Source organism: Cucurbita pepo, chromosome 3, assembly GCF_057944985.1.
Source record: "Cucurbita pepo subsp. pepo isolate OVF chromosome 3, ASM5794498v1, whole genome shotgun sequence".
Lineage (NCBI taxonomy): Eukaryota > Viridiplantae > Streptophyta > Magnoliopsida > Cucurbitales > Cucurbitaceae > Cucurbita > Cucurbita pepo.
This window is the reverse complement of record NC_141800.1, coordinates 8145260-8160691: the sequence shown is the minus strand read 5'-3', so window position 1 is coordinate 8160691 and position 15432 is coordinate 8145260. Positions and strand designations below refer to the sequence as shown.

General features: G+C 35.1%; 2 non-coding genes across 2 annotated transcripts; both read left to right on the top strand.

The window, feature by feature from the left end:
* The first annotated feature begins 1567 nt into the window (after positions 1-1567).
* On the top strand, positions 1568-1639 carry TRNAL-UAG (transfer RNA leucine (anticodon UAG)). The gene has a single exon. It is a non-coding gene; the product is annotated as a tRNA-Leu (tRNA).
* Positions 1640-2254: 615 nt separating this feature from the next.
* Positions 2255-2326, top strand: TRNAP-CGG (transfer RNA proline (anticodon CGG)). The gene has a single exon. It is a non-coding gene; the product is annotated as a tRNA-Pro (tRNA).
* The last annotated feature ends 13106 nt before the right edge of the window (positions 2327-15432 follow it).

Here is a 15432-nt window from a genome sequence, read left to right as displayed (position 1 = left end):
AAGTAATCATACTATAGCTAGAGTGTTCCTAGTTTATTGGATTTAGATTAATCTTCGTAAAGTTCACTTTATTCAATAACAATCTTTACTGAATAAACAACAATAATAACTTTATTGAAAATAGAATATGTTTTTTTTCAAACTATGAGTTTTAGGACATAAAACCCAACAGATTTGAGGTTTGTTTTAACTACGGAATGTCCCCTAGACCCCTGCTGAAATGCAAACCGAATAGTTTGGGTTGCATTTGACAAAAAGGGTAAGGGGAAAGATAAGATTCCTACTGACCACAAACTTAAGGTTCAAAATGCAGATAATGGAAAATGTTTCCATTGCAATAAAAACGGGCACAAGAAAAGTCACTGCCCAAATTACCTTGCAGAGAATAAAGCCGAAAAGGCACAACAAGGTAAATATGATTTACTAGTTGTAGAAATACGTTTAGTAGAGTATGATCACTTAACTTGGATACTGGATTCAGGGGCCACTAATCATATTTGTGCTGTTTTTTCAAGAAACTAGTTCCTAGAGAGTGTTTGCAGAAGGCGAGATAACACTCAGGGTTGGAATAGAAGAAGTTGTCTCAGCAAGATCAGTAGGAAATTTAAATTTTTTTTCGGAGATAGATTCATTATATTAGATAATATACTTTGAAAACTACCTAAATTATGTCCTAAAAATTTGAAAACATAAGTTGTAATTGATAATTACACAAAAATTTCCCTAAATCCATGAACTCGTGTCCAAGTAGTCAATCCTAAAGATTGTAACTAGCATAGAGTAATTGAAGCTCCACATGAAGTAATTTAAAGTTCCCGTTACTTAACTAAAGTATATTCAGCTTTAAAGAAGCATGAGTTGCACTTAAGTTCATGAAATGCTTATAGACTCTAACTCTTAGTACTATTATTGCCAGTACGTTTCATATGAGTCTTTCATAAATGAAACTAAGGTGCATTCAATACAACTTTATTTTCTTGTCATACGAGGCAACATGGAAGAATTAAATCAAACAAACTGATGTACTGAACCGAATCAATCCAACCCAAATTGATTAGTTTGTTTCCTTTGTTGGGTTGTTGATTTATTTGATAACCCTGGTATATTATAACAATTCAACTTTTCATTTTATAGCCGTCCAACCACTCGGAGAAAAATATATTTGAATAGAAGCTAATAATATTTGTTTTGGTGGTATGATTCTCACTTAGAGTGCAAGAGGTTTTGAGTTCAATTCTTGTAATGCCCTATGTCTAAATTTTTTACTTATCAAAGGACTTCATATTAATATAAACCTTTTGTTCCTATTATCAAACATACCTCTTAACTTTTGTACACCAATAGTGAAAAGTCTTTATTTACATCCCAAGACTTTATACTTACCATTTTAGGAAACAAAGAAAAAAAAAAAGAAGAAGAAGAAAGCTCTCTGTTCTTATTATGTTCTTGTTTTGTTCTAAACGACATGTTCTCATCGAGGACTTCATGTGTTTCCTACAATACAACAAAATACGACCTTAATACCTAGGCTCAAGAATTCATACATACGTTTCAAAGTGCATAACAAGGGCATTTGGTCTAGTGGTATGATTCTCGCTTTAGGTGCGAGAGGTCTCGAGTTCAATTCTCAGAATGCCCCTTTAAGAGATTGTAGAATTAAAGATATTTACGAAGTAAATAAATACACATTAAAATAACATAAGTTAAATACAGAGGTACGGCCCCTTTAAGAGATTGTAGAATTAAAGATATTTACAAAGTAAATAAATACACATTAAAATAACATAAGTTAAATACAGAGGTACGGGGATCGAAATTTCGTCTAGTGGTATTATTCTTGCTTAGGGTGTGAGAGGTCATATGACAATAGTGAGATTGTTCATATCATTATGATTCTAATTTGAGATTACATTTACTCGCGTTTTTTCTAGCATGAGATAGCAATCCCATGATAAATATTGTTAAATGGTAGCATTTTTCTAACATGAGATAGCAATCTCATTATAACTATTGTTAAATGGTCGCAAAGAATGCTCAACGTAGTAAAATTGTGAAAGGGACGAAGTAAATCCCAAAGGAATGCACATATGTTTTAGTGGCAATGCAGCTTCAACCAAAATAATTTGAGCGGAGTCATTCATAATCTCAAACGTACAAGATAGGTTCTAATGCACAAAAACATGTGGATAAATTTTAAATATAGAGGCGCATAAAACATATGGACTAGCAACTAAAAATGAAAGATTCATTACAAGGGCATTTGGTCTAGTGGTATGATTCTCGCTTCGGGTGCGAGAGGTCTCGAGTTCGATTCTCGAAATGCCCCTTCAATTATATCAAGTTGTACAAAGAAATAAAGATGTTTGAAAAAAAAAAGGAAGAAGAAGAAGCTATATTTAATCTTTTTAATTATAATTTATAAGTGTTTTTATAACATATTAATTGAAGAATATTATTTTCTATTCAAATTATTCCAGGAGGGTTTGAGAAAGTCTTGCAAAAGAAGATGATGGTAGTACTATTTATTTTCTATTGCAGAATTTTGATACAGCATCGACCCTAACTTCAAAGGCATTACACCCTTGACCCTAACTACAAGGGCATTTGGTCTAGTGGTATGATTCTCACTTTGGGTGCGAGAGGTTTCGAGTTCGATTTTTGAAATGCTCCCAACAATTATATCAAATTGAATAAAGAAATAATTCACATGGATGTTTGAAAAAAAATAAATAAATAAAGAAGAAGAATAGAAGACTTGAGATTCTCTTCCAATCATTTCATGAGGACTTGAGATTCTTTCAGCAGTGAGACAATGATTATGCGCTGTGCATGGACAATCACGTTTGGAAGAAACTAGTCACATTCGGGTGTAGATTGAAATGAGCATGCCACCTTCGACAACAAATTATTTACAAAAATTGCTGAGACATGCAGCCATAGACAACACGCCATGGGCAATCATGACCGTGACATCTGTCCCCACACAATTTATTGGTAACCAACTCTTCATATACTCAGCATTGTAGGACGAGGCTGATTTTAGGTCTCTCGATGCGCTTCCAGCTGATCTCAGAATGAGGAGTCTTTTCCAATCTACTAGGAGCTATTGAAAATCACTTCTCGGTTCGTTGACTCTTCATGTCTTCTCTATTGGTGTCTTCCCTACTTTCTTCGCATGAAAATCTTTCTTCTTTGCATGACGTCATACCAACTGCTTCTACTTGATGTCTTCTTGGTCAGAATAATAACGTTTCAAGTTACTGACGTGGACAACAAGGTTAGTCCGCATCCATAAGAGCAATTGGATCCTATATGAGGTCTTCATAATCTTATGGATAACTTTGACTAGTCCATAGTATTTTTGCACTAGTCTTTGGTTCTTGTTGCTTTGAACTCAAATTTGATATGACGTTAACTTATATAAACTCTCTATTTTTCTTGAAATTGTTATTGTTGACGCTTCCGACTGACCCTTCTCTTCATCCATCTGGTATTTATGTGTGAACATGTGTTGCTTCAGTGACTTATTTTTTTTTCTTCCTTCTCCAATAAAGGCGTTGGCTTGGTGTCTTTGCCCAGCATTTGAGTGATCATTGACAAGAGCCTCTGCGGGTCTAATAAACTTGACTGTTAACAAGTCATTTAGCTTTTCATAGAACTTAGCTAGCTCAGGCTCAACCGCATGACATTTGTTTGTGGCAGGCGATCTTGACTGCAACATAAAACTAATCTTGTGATTTATCTCTCCTGGTGGGGATAAATCCATTATCTGACCTTCTTGTTTTGCGTTGTGGTGTTCATGTAGTGGCAACAAGGTTGCTATTGAGGTTTGCTCACTCGAGCTCCCCTTTTCAATTACAACAATAGCAGCAAGCGTAGATTCATCATGGCTAAGATTCTTTCTCAACTGTAGTATCGACATCATTTTCACCCCTCTTGGTTGATGGATGTTTTTCTGAATTATCTCGGATTAGACTCCGTTACTACTAGGCATTTTGCTAGGAACATGTAAATGACTTTGTGTTCCAGTAGGACGTTCATCCCTAACACGACGTCGAAGTCATCCATTTCAACTATCACAAAATGATTTGCCTAGTCCAAGGTTCCAGCTTGATTAGAGTTCTCATTGTGACTCTTAAAACAGGTAAAGCTTCCAATTTGACGGCGTTCATCTTTCCTGTATCTCGATGCCGAAGGATGTTAAAATATTTTGCATTGGTCTCGATAATGAGTTGTGGGTGGTTCTAGAGTCGACAATGGTGTTCCTTGCTACTTTGTGCTTTATCCAGACCTTGACATACATAATATATATATATATATTCTTTTAACTATAGCACATATGGTCCATGAAAGAATTGTAACTCTTATGCTCATTAATATTATAATGGTTACCACCTAAATTATAACGTAAAGTTAGAGAATTGATGTCCAATTAGCCAACCCTAAATTTGTAATCTTGGTAGAGTGATTGAAATTACAATGGAAATGGAAGTAGTTTAAACTCCTAGTACCTTAAATGAAGTTGATCTCTTCTAATAAAACATGAATTTCTCTTTAATATCGTTAATACAATTATGCTTCATCTTGAACCTTTCAAACAGGAAACTAAAAGTAAGTTCAATTGAACTCCATTTTATTGTCATCTTGAATGATGTGTAGGATATATTCTTGATTTACCTTGATATTTCATATTAGTTAAGCTTTTTGCAAAATCACAAGTAGACCACAACAACAACGAGCTTGGGTCTGTTTATTATTTTAAAGAAATTTTTATTCTCCATTCATCTGTAATAACTCTCCAACTAAATTCATATTATGCAAAGAAACAAATTTTTTACTCCTAAGAAATAAAATATGCACTTTAACCAAAATTTCAACAATCTTATTGCGATACAACATAGATGACAACTATAGCCTTCAAATAAATACAACATAGATAGAAACTCTAGTGTTGATCCATAATATAACACCTACTACCTAAATTATGACCTAAAAATTTGAAAACATAAGTTGTAGTTGAAAATTACACAAAACAATCCCCTAAATCTAAGAATTCCTGTCCAATTAGTCAATCCTAAAGATTGTAACTAGCATAGAGCAATTAAAGCTCCACATGAAGTAATTTAAAGTTCCAGTTACTTAACTAAAGTTTATCTCCTCTTTAATGAAGCATGAGTTGTACTTAAGTTCATGAAATTCTTATAGACTCCTCTTAGTGCTATTGATGCAATTATATTTTATATGAGTTTATCATAAATGAAACTCAGGTGCCTTCAATACAACTTTATTTTCTTGCCATACGAGGCAAAATAGAAGAACTAAATCAAACAAACTAATGAACTGAACCGAAAATCTAACCAAACTGATTAGTTTGTTTCCTTTGTTGGGTGGTTGGTTTATTTGATACCCCTTATAAATTAGAATAATTCAATATTACATGCCTCCTTACAAACAAGTAAAATACTAGACCATCAACTTTTTGTTTTATAGTCAACAACCCCCAGGAAAATAGATTTCAAACTTGAGAGAAAAAAACATATTGAGTAGGAGCTAAAAATGTTGTGTTTTCTAGTAAGGACATTTGGTCTAGTGATATGATTCTCGCTTAGGGTATGAGAGGTCCCAAGTTCAATTCTCAAAATGCCCTTATTTCTTAATCTTTTTTTAGTATGAGAATTTATACTTACCATTTTACCATCTTAATAAACTATGAAAAAAAGAGGAAAAACAAAAGTTAAGGCAATTAAAACTATTATGATAATGCTCTTAATATCGCAATCCTGTAAATAATTTCATAATTAATCAAACCCTAGATCTAGAAGATATCGTAACAAAAGAAAATAAATGAAACCCTAGATCTAAAAGATATAATAAGATATCATAACAAAAGAAAATAAATGAAACCCTAGATCAAAAAGATATCATAACAAAAGAAAATAAATGAAACCCTAGATCTAAAAGATATCATAACAAAAGAAAATAAATGAAACTGAGTAAATAATTTCTAATAACAAAAGAAAATAAATTTAATAACGATGATACATTCAATAAACAACTTAATATAAAGTCCATAATAAGGGCATTTGATTTAGTGGTATGATTCTTGCTTTTGGTGCAAGAGGTCTCGAGTTTGATAACCAAGAGTGACCCAATTCACTCCTCTCGGAAGAGAATGTTTGCTCTTAACATCATTTTGTGTTTCTCACTTTCAATTGACATACCTATCTAGATTTAAAACTAATCTTGTGATTTATCTTTCCGGGTGAGAATAAACCCATTATCTAACCTTCTTGTTTTGCGTCATGGTATTCATGGAGTGGGTTGGTTCACTCGAGCTCCCCTTTTCAAATACAACAATGGCAGCAAGCATAGATTCATCATGGCTAAGATTCTTTCTCAATTGTACTATCGTCATCATTTTCACCCCTCTTGGTTGGTGGATGTTTGTCTGAATGATCGTCATGTTAGACTCCGTTATTACTAGGCATGTAACTTACCAAGAAAATTAATTCTAAGAAAATTTACCAAGTCGGGTTAGACTCCATTACTACTAGGCATGTAACTTACCAAGTCTCTAGCTTGATAATGAACTTACCAAGAAAATTAATTCCAAGATGCTTGTAGTTTGAACGATTGAGAGCTCATCTCCTCTTGATTTCTTCTTCAATTGTGTTCCTTAACTTACCCTACAGCTAATTGTATAAGGCTCATTAAATGAATCAATCTCTAGACGAAGAATTTTGGACTCAAATTTCTAAATTTCAAACTTAAAACGTTTACCGAAAGTAAACTGATGGGTTCCAACGCTCCAATATCTTTTAGGCTTTGATTTCTTAACGAAAGTGTTTCCTCTCATAGCCATAAAGTTGTACAAATTGGTTTAAAAGGATGATATTCATTATGGATGAGTAATTTCGCGATTTTTAAGAATTCTTGGCTAAAAGTTGCATAAAGAAATTGAAAGCCTCCATTGGCTTATTTTTCTTCCCACCCTCCTTACAAACTTACTATTTGTGCAAGTTAGATATGGAGCTGATTATTTATAGTAAAAATATATACTAAATATTTATATATAGTAAGTGGTTATATGTATTAAAGCTATATATATAATAAACTAAAATAATATATTTACCCATCAGTCAATTCTTTCAAAATGTATATTTCTCATTCTTCATATCCTTTATTTGCATACCTGAAGTCATTAATACAAAACTTTTAGTCAATATTTCTTCTTACATTTTCTCTATCATGTTTTTCTTGTTCATTTCGATCGAGTGTGTGATCCTAATAACTGGTGTCAGAGCGAGGCAAGATTCACCATGATCTGTGAATATGGAAAGTTCAAAGACTGGAATTGAAAAGTTTGATGGATTCGATATAAGTTTCTAGAAGATGCAAATTGAAGATTCACCATGATCTGTACCAGAAAGATCTTCAGAAACTTCTTTTGGGGGTGAAGCCGGATACCATGATCACAGAGGGTTGATTTCGTTGACGCTGTCCAGAAACATGACGTTCAACATCATCAAAGAGAAGACAACATTAGGCCTATTGAAGGTGTTGTAAAATATGTACGAAAATCTGTCGGCTATGAACAAGATGTATGTAAGGACCGTGCTGACACGATGACTCAAAAAGGCGGGTAAAATTTTCCTTCTTGATAAAACCATTAAAATTTAAAACATAATTTTCATTATACCAAAGTAGTGTTGCGCACATTACTAATTTAAAATACGACGTAATGATTAAAACACAAAATAAGAAACAGACACAAAACATTTTAAAACAAAGGGTTGAAGACGACGAGTGAGGTTTGTCTATGGCACCTCCTCCAGACTCCGCTTCCGTTCTTGACCAGCTCCTTATCACCTGGAAAAAAAATGGAGAATAAGGAATGAGTACAAGACTCAGTAACTAGCCTACTTGTAGGCTCTTAATCGTGTCCTTGATATGCTAGGGTACCACATTCTTTGTTCTTGCTTGTTCTTGATCTTTTTCTTGTTGTAAGTACTTAGGCCCTCTAATTTTTGTTCTTGACTTGGGGTTCTTATCTTGATCTTTCTTGAGGACCTTGGTCCTTGAATCCTAAAACCATGGTTTTCCTTTAAGGGCCTTAGTACTATGGTTTTTGGTTCTTGGTCCTTTGTTCCTGATTCTTGTCCTTAGAACTAGGATCTTGATCCTTGTTCTATTCCTTGATCTTTCTCTTGTTCTTGGTACTTCTTGGTTCTTGTTTTGTTCTTGATTCATTCTCCAAGACACTCCCCCTAGGATTTATGGCATTAGACATGCACCTGAAAATCCTGTGTCCAAGGCTTCATGCGTTTCAAGTGACACAGCCTTAACCTACGTCCAAGACTTCATGCATTCCAGGTGACGTAGTCTTACCGAATCTTAGGGCTTGCCCTTCGATACGATCTACTTAATCCTATGCCCAAGGATTCAAGTGTTCCAAGCGGCATAGTCTGAAAACCTACATCCAAGGCTTCTTACGTTCCAAGAGATGTAGTCTTAATACTGCATCAAGGGCTTGCCCTATAATATAGTCTGTTTAACCTACGCTCAAGGCTTCATGCGTTCCAAGCAACATAGTCTAAGTCATGAGCATGATGTACCGTGGGAGGTCTTAGGAGGTTCTTGATGCGTGGCTAAGGTAACGTACTCTCTTCTTGTTCCTCTGTGACTTTAGAGTACTCCCCTTAATAGACCGTAAAGGTCACTTGCTCGGTGCATACTTAAACATGGTATCCTACAAGTCTGCAGGGCATCTCTTCTAGGTGAGGGAAACTTGAGGCATGACATCCTGCAAAGGAAACATGGTGCAGGGCATCCCACCTAGAAGAAGAATTCTTGGGCATTGCTTGGTGGGAGGTCATGGGTCACTTTGGACATGATTAGAGTATTACCTAGCATTTTTAAGTTTCTGTTTCTGAGTTTGGGGACCTTAGTCCCTCGTCCTTGAGTGGTACCTAACATTCTTCTTACTTGGGCATTGCTTGGTGGGAGGTCATGGGTCACTTTGGACATGATTAGAGTATTTCCTAGCATTCTTAAGTTTCTGTTTCTGAGTTTGGGGACCTTAGTCCCTCGTCCTTGAGTGGTACCTAGCATTCTTCTTACTTGGGTAGTTGTAAAGCTTGTATGTTGTTGTTCTTGGTTCTTAATCTTTTAACTTTCTAAGGTCCTTAATTTCTTGAGGCATAAGTTGTAACTTGTATTTGTAACCATATGAACCCATCTTAGTGTAAGTTTTTCTAGAAGGCCATAGATTCCTAGGGAGTTCTTTAGAGGGTTCTAGAAGAGTCTAAAGTCTTGTGGTGTTTCCTTTAGGTGTTTCTTGGATCCTAACTTGGTTTAGGTTCCAAACTTACTCCAATCAACTTGAAACCTTAAAATTATCTTCATGTCCTTCATAATCGACCTTATAAGAAGTAGCAAATCATTTGAAGCACGTATAGACCTTGAAATCTCTTAAGTAGTCCTAGGGGCATTTTGGTCATTTTACACCCAATTCTTGGTTTTGCTACTTAACGTATTCCAATGGCTTTTCAAACTTCACCAAGTCATCAAACATCATAAAATAAGATCTACTTCAGGGTTTCATAGCATTTGGATGTCATCTAGGTCATGAACCGTAGGTAGATGTCCTTAGGGGCATTATGGTCATTTTGCACCATTTCTTGGTTTACCTACTTATCCTTATCCAATGACTACCAAACTTCGTATATAACCTCAACATGCTATAGTATCCTCAGCCTTAAAATTTTATAGGTAGCAGAGTTCATCTAGTGGGTTATTTTAACATTACGTAAATCCCGAGCAATTTGTTCGGTTCAAGGTCTTAACTTACGGTTCCTAGGGTTTTTCTTTCATAGATCCTAATTTCATACTTGGTTTAGGGTTTCATATTAAAATTCAAGCGATCCCTACAAGTATTTCTTAACAAAAAGTCCAAGGTGGCTACTTCCCTCATTGTCGACATTCGGGACCTTCGTTCTTGAGCTTCCGGTACCCAAATTACCTCAAATTTTCTTTCATAGACTCCTTATTGTGTCTACTTTCTGGAACCATAAGGTTTTTCATGAGAGCCAGTCTGGAAGGGGGATAAAATTGAGAAAATCCGAGGGAAGGTCGAGTTTTGGGTTGACATGGTCGGTTCAACTGAACCGGCCACGTCATCGTCTTCTTCCTCCAAACGGGAAGAAGACGCGCGCGACCGTTCGCGCCGCCGTCTTAAACTTGCCCTCCCCAGCTCCTATCATGTCGTTTCTCCCCTCGATTCCTTCATAAAACTTAATGACGGTATTACAAGGAAGATCTAGAGATTGATTTCATACCTTTTCATGGATCGTAGCCTAAGATATTTGCTTCCAAAGTTCATCAAAAATATGATTTCTCGTACGAGTAAAAAACAGAGAATTTCTTATTGGGTAGCTGATTCTAGGGGTTTTCGAGGCTTGATTTCTTCACGAAACCTCTTCCTTATTATTCCCTCAAGATAAAGGAATTGGTTTGGAGGAACGACTTTGAGTGTGGGATATTAATTTTGAGAAACCACTCTCGGTCTGCAAGTTACCCGACACCTCCGATTTTCAATCTCTTGGGTATCTTGTTCTACGACGTTTCAGCTCTCCATTCCTTCAGAAAAGTTACTCGAATTCTTCCTATGAAGCTAGAGGAATCCTTACCCCCAATTTGAAGGAAAAGAGGTTGTAGATAGGAATTCGACACTTACCCCCAATTTGAACCTGGAACGGATTTTCTTCAATTGGGAACGTTCCTGAGGTTATTTCTCTTCGTGGTCTTCTACTGAAACATTCTCTGGAGGTGCAGAAACCTATTGGGGTTGTCCTTTCTTGAAGAATACTTGTACATCCTTGGATTGGAATTTTGGGTTTTCCTTGAAGCTCTTTAATGGCAGATTGGATTGGGGGAATTGTTTCTAGGCACTTTCAGGACTCTATTCCTTCATAAAACTTGTGGGTAATCTTGTTTAGAAGCTATAGGAACAAGTTTGAAGAAACCCGAGAGTAGGAGACCGAAAATCTAAACACTTATTGCCAATGACTGGGAGCTCGAACTTGCTCGATTCTTGTTCCAAACGATTGCCCCAACTTCATAATTTATAGGGAAAACATAAACAGACATTGGGAGCTCCAGAATCGTCGTGAATTATCAGTTGGATTTTCTGGAAAATTCGTCGAAAATTTCTACTTCGATCAGAGACTCACCGACTTTCGTTTTGAATCCTAGCCGTTGGATGTGATGATCCGTGAGTGTTCTAGAATGTATCAAGGTTTGGAGGAGATCCAATGGCTGAGAGTCAAGATTCGAAGAATTTTGTGCAGAAGGTACTGTGAAGGTTCTAATTTTTTAGCAGAATGACAAATCCATAATTATCCTTAACTTCAAGGGTATTTTGTAATTTGCCACTTTCAGAATATTTTATTATTATTTTCTCGAATAATCCATAATTTTTCCTAAAAATTCTTCATCCCTCGTTCGTCATTTTTCCCTTCTTGACCATCTTGAAATTCCTTCTAGATAAGGAATTAAAAATCTACAAAGATCCTTGATAATTGGAAAAATGACCTTTCCGTCTTTTTCGCTTACGATTTCATTCTCAATCCTTCTCCAAAGGTCTTAAGTCCTTAAGATTACTTCCTAAGGTCTAGAAATGACTTACTAAGACCCCTTTCCTTGCTTAATCCAAAACAATTTCTTTCCTTGGATCCTTTGGGTCTTGCATAGGTGCCTTTCCTTCATTTTTGGGGTGTTACAGAGTATTTGATGCAGAGGTTGTTTAATCTACAAATGTCGTAAGGTAGCTTTGTTGCAAATCATATCAATTACTTCAACGTGATTGAAAGTCAATTGAGTCGGTGGAAATTATGTTCAAAAATGAAATTAAAGCATTGATTTTGATGTCATCTTTACCCGAGTAGTGGTATACTGTTGTTGCTACAATCAACAGTTCACGAGGATTTGATAAACTGAAGTTTGATGAAATTCGAGAGTTAGCGAAAGTATTCCCAAATGGAAAATGGAGATTCATCAGGCAATGTTCCCAATGTTGATCGAAGCGAAAGAAGTAAATCAAAGAGCCCAAACAAACATGGGCGATCAAAATCAAGGAACCGAAAAAAATCGCCAAACAAACCAAATATGGAGAAAAATGACACTTTCGGACATATGGTACAAAATTGAAGAAAAACAAAATCACAAATTTTAAGATGACAATGATTCTATCTATTCAGCAAAAGATACTAAGGATGCTCTAATTCTTAGCGTGAACAGCCCAATTGAATTCTGGATTTTAGATTCAGTTGCTTCGTTTCATTTATCTTCATGTAAGGAATTGTTTCAAAATTTCAAATAAGGAAATTTTGGGAAGGTGTATCTTGCCGACAACAAAACGTTGGAGATTGAAGGGAAGAGAGATGTCTGCATACAAACTCTAGCAGGAAATGAGTGGACATTATAGGATATCAAATATATTCCTGATCTCAAGAAGAATTTGATCTCTATTGGTCAGTTGGATAGCACAGGTTTTGGAGCCAAGTTTCGAAAGAGTTTGGGGAAGATTGTGAAAGGTGTCGTGGTGGTAGCATGACACAAAATCTGGAACCCAATACACCACTGTAGGGTGAACCCTATACACAACTCGTAGTAACAGCAACCATGTTTATACATCCTACAGTAATGTCAATAGACTTGCACATATGAGCGTCAAAGAAATGAAGATGATGGCTGCTAATGGAGTTTTAGAAGGCTTAAAATATATTGATATGGGTGTTTCTGAGAGCTGCCTTATGGAAAAATATAGACGAGTTAGCTTCACAAAGGCTACTAGAGAACTAAAGAAAGTGCGATTGGGAATGGTCCATATAGACGTTTGGGGACCATCTCGAGTTTCATCATTTCTAGTACCAAAATTCCATTGGTTAAATGTATCGCACTCTGCAGCGACAACTCTCTGTTGTCCTAAGGCTAGTGAGATATCTCACGACCACTCTTTTCCTCCTCAGCATATCTTTACACTATAACTGTGATCCATTATTCTCTTATATGGTTAACATTCACTCTTTAATGTCCGAGGACATTTTATAACTATCACAAAACTCAAAACATACAATAAATTCATATAAGTTTTACAACATATCATATACTTTAAAATAGGGTTAGACTGCTTACTTGATCACGGCGAGACGTGTCATTGAGCTGAGTCATAGAGATATACGACTCTTTATCTTAAGAAAAAATATGTATAATCTAAAATTCGGCTGCTTTGATATCAAACAACTCTTTATTGAACTCTAGTTATATTCTTCTTTTTCGCCCTTTTTTTTTTCTTTCTTTATTTTTCCTCTTTATTGAACTCTAATTAGCGATCTTACTATCCCCTACCTAGGAAAGATGGATCAAAATGAAAAATTTACTCTAGCATTAATTTCGACGGATTTTTCTATTTTTTATTATTTTCTTTTATACTTTTAATGAGTTTTTTTTTAATATTTGTAACTATTTTTTTCTTCCATATCATATTTAAATTTGGTCTAATCTCTCAATAAATTCCTAAAAATTTGAACTTAAAAAAAAAAGTTGAGAAATTAATCTTCATTTGAACTCGTGTTACAGCATAACAGAACATAATATATGTCAAACACTCACAAAGTACGACACGTGGAGGGGCTACGGAGCACGCGTTGTTAATACCTCATACAATTCATCCAACCAAGCCAATAGTAACACCACTTACCTAGTTGGTCCAAAGAAAAGTCACTAAATTTTTTGTATTGATGTTCGTTAGATCATACTCATCGATTTCTAGTTCCAAAGCTAAATCCATACCGACTTCCTTCACTCTCTTTCTTTTTCTCCTTCTTTATTCAAATCGGCATTGGTTAGGGATGAAGAAAGAATGAGTTGGAGATTGAGAAATGGGAAGAGAAATAAAGAATGTGATGGAGGAAGAGGAGGAAATCGGAGGAAGTGGAGAACATGGATAAAATGAGCACCCACGCAACTCTTAAGCCATGTTGAACTCCTAGTACCTTAAATAAATTTGGTCTCCTCTAATAAGACAGGAATTTCTCTTATGATCATTAAATTCTTATAGACCCCAAGCTCAATATCATAAATACAATTATGCTTTATCTTGAACACACCAAACATGAAACTAAAGTGGGTTCAATTTAACTCCATTTTATTGCCATCTTGAATGATGTGTAGGGTATATTCTTGATTTACCTTAAAGATCTTGTCGGATGATAGTTTATATTAGTTAAGCTTTTTGCAAAATCACAGTTAGAAGACAACAACGATGAACCTAGGTCTATTAGTCATTTCAAAGACAATTTCTTTGTCCATCTCATCGGAATAACAGTTCAACTAAATCCATATTATGTAAAAAACAAGTTTACGACTCATAACACCAACTACCTAAATTATGACCTAAAAATTTGAAAACATAAGTTGTAGTTGATAATTGCACAAAAATTTTCCTAAATCCATGAACTTGTGTCCAATTAGTCAATCCTAAAGTTTGTAACTAGCATAGAGTAATTGAAGCTCCACGTGATTACTTAACTAAAGTTCTTCTCATCTTTAAAGAAGCATGGTTTGCACTTAAGTTCATGAAATGCTTATAGATTCCAACTCTTAGTACTACTAATGCCAGTATGTTTCATATGAGTTTGTCATAAATGAAACTAAGGTGCATTCAATACAACTTTATTCTGTTGTCATACGAGGCAAAATAGAAGAATTAAATCAAATAAACTGATGAACTGAACCGAATCAATCAAACCCAAATTGATTAGTTTGTTTCCTTTGTTGGGTTGTTGGTTTATTTTATAACCCTTCTATATTATAACAATTCAATATAACATGCCTTACTTACAAGTAAAATATTAGACCATTAACTTTTCATTTTATAGCCGTCCAACCACTCAGAAAAATATATCTGAGTAGAAGCTAAATATTGGGTATTTAATAAAAGGCATTTGGTTTAGTGGTACGACCCTCACTTATGGTGCAACCTCAAATGCCCCTATGTCTAAATCTTTTCTTATTGAAAGACTTCATATTTATATAAACTTGTTGTTCGTATTATACTTACCATCTTAGGAAATAAAGAAAAAAAAAAGAAGAAAAACAAAAATTAAGGCGATTAAAATTATAATGATAATGCTCTTAATATCATTTCATGTTTTCCACTTTTGGTAAGTATGCCTATCCAAATCTTAAGCAGATCTAGTAGAAAGCTCTTTGTTCTTATTATGTTCTTGTTTTGTTCTCCAAGACACATTCTACATCCAAGGCTTCAGTTCAAGTACATCGAGAACTTCATGTGTTTCCTGCAATACGACAAAATATGACCTTAATACCTAGGCCCAAGGATTTATACATACGTTTTAAGTGGCATAACAA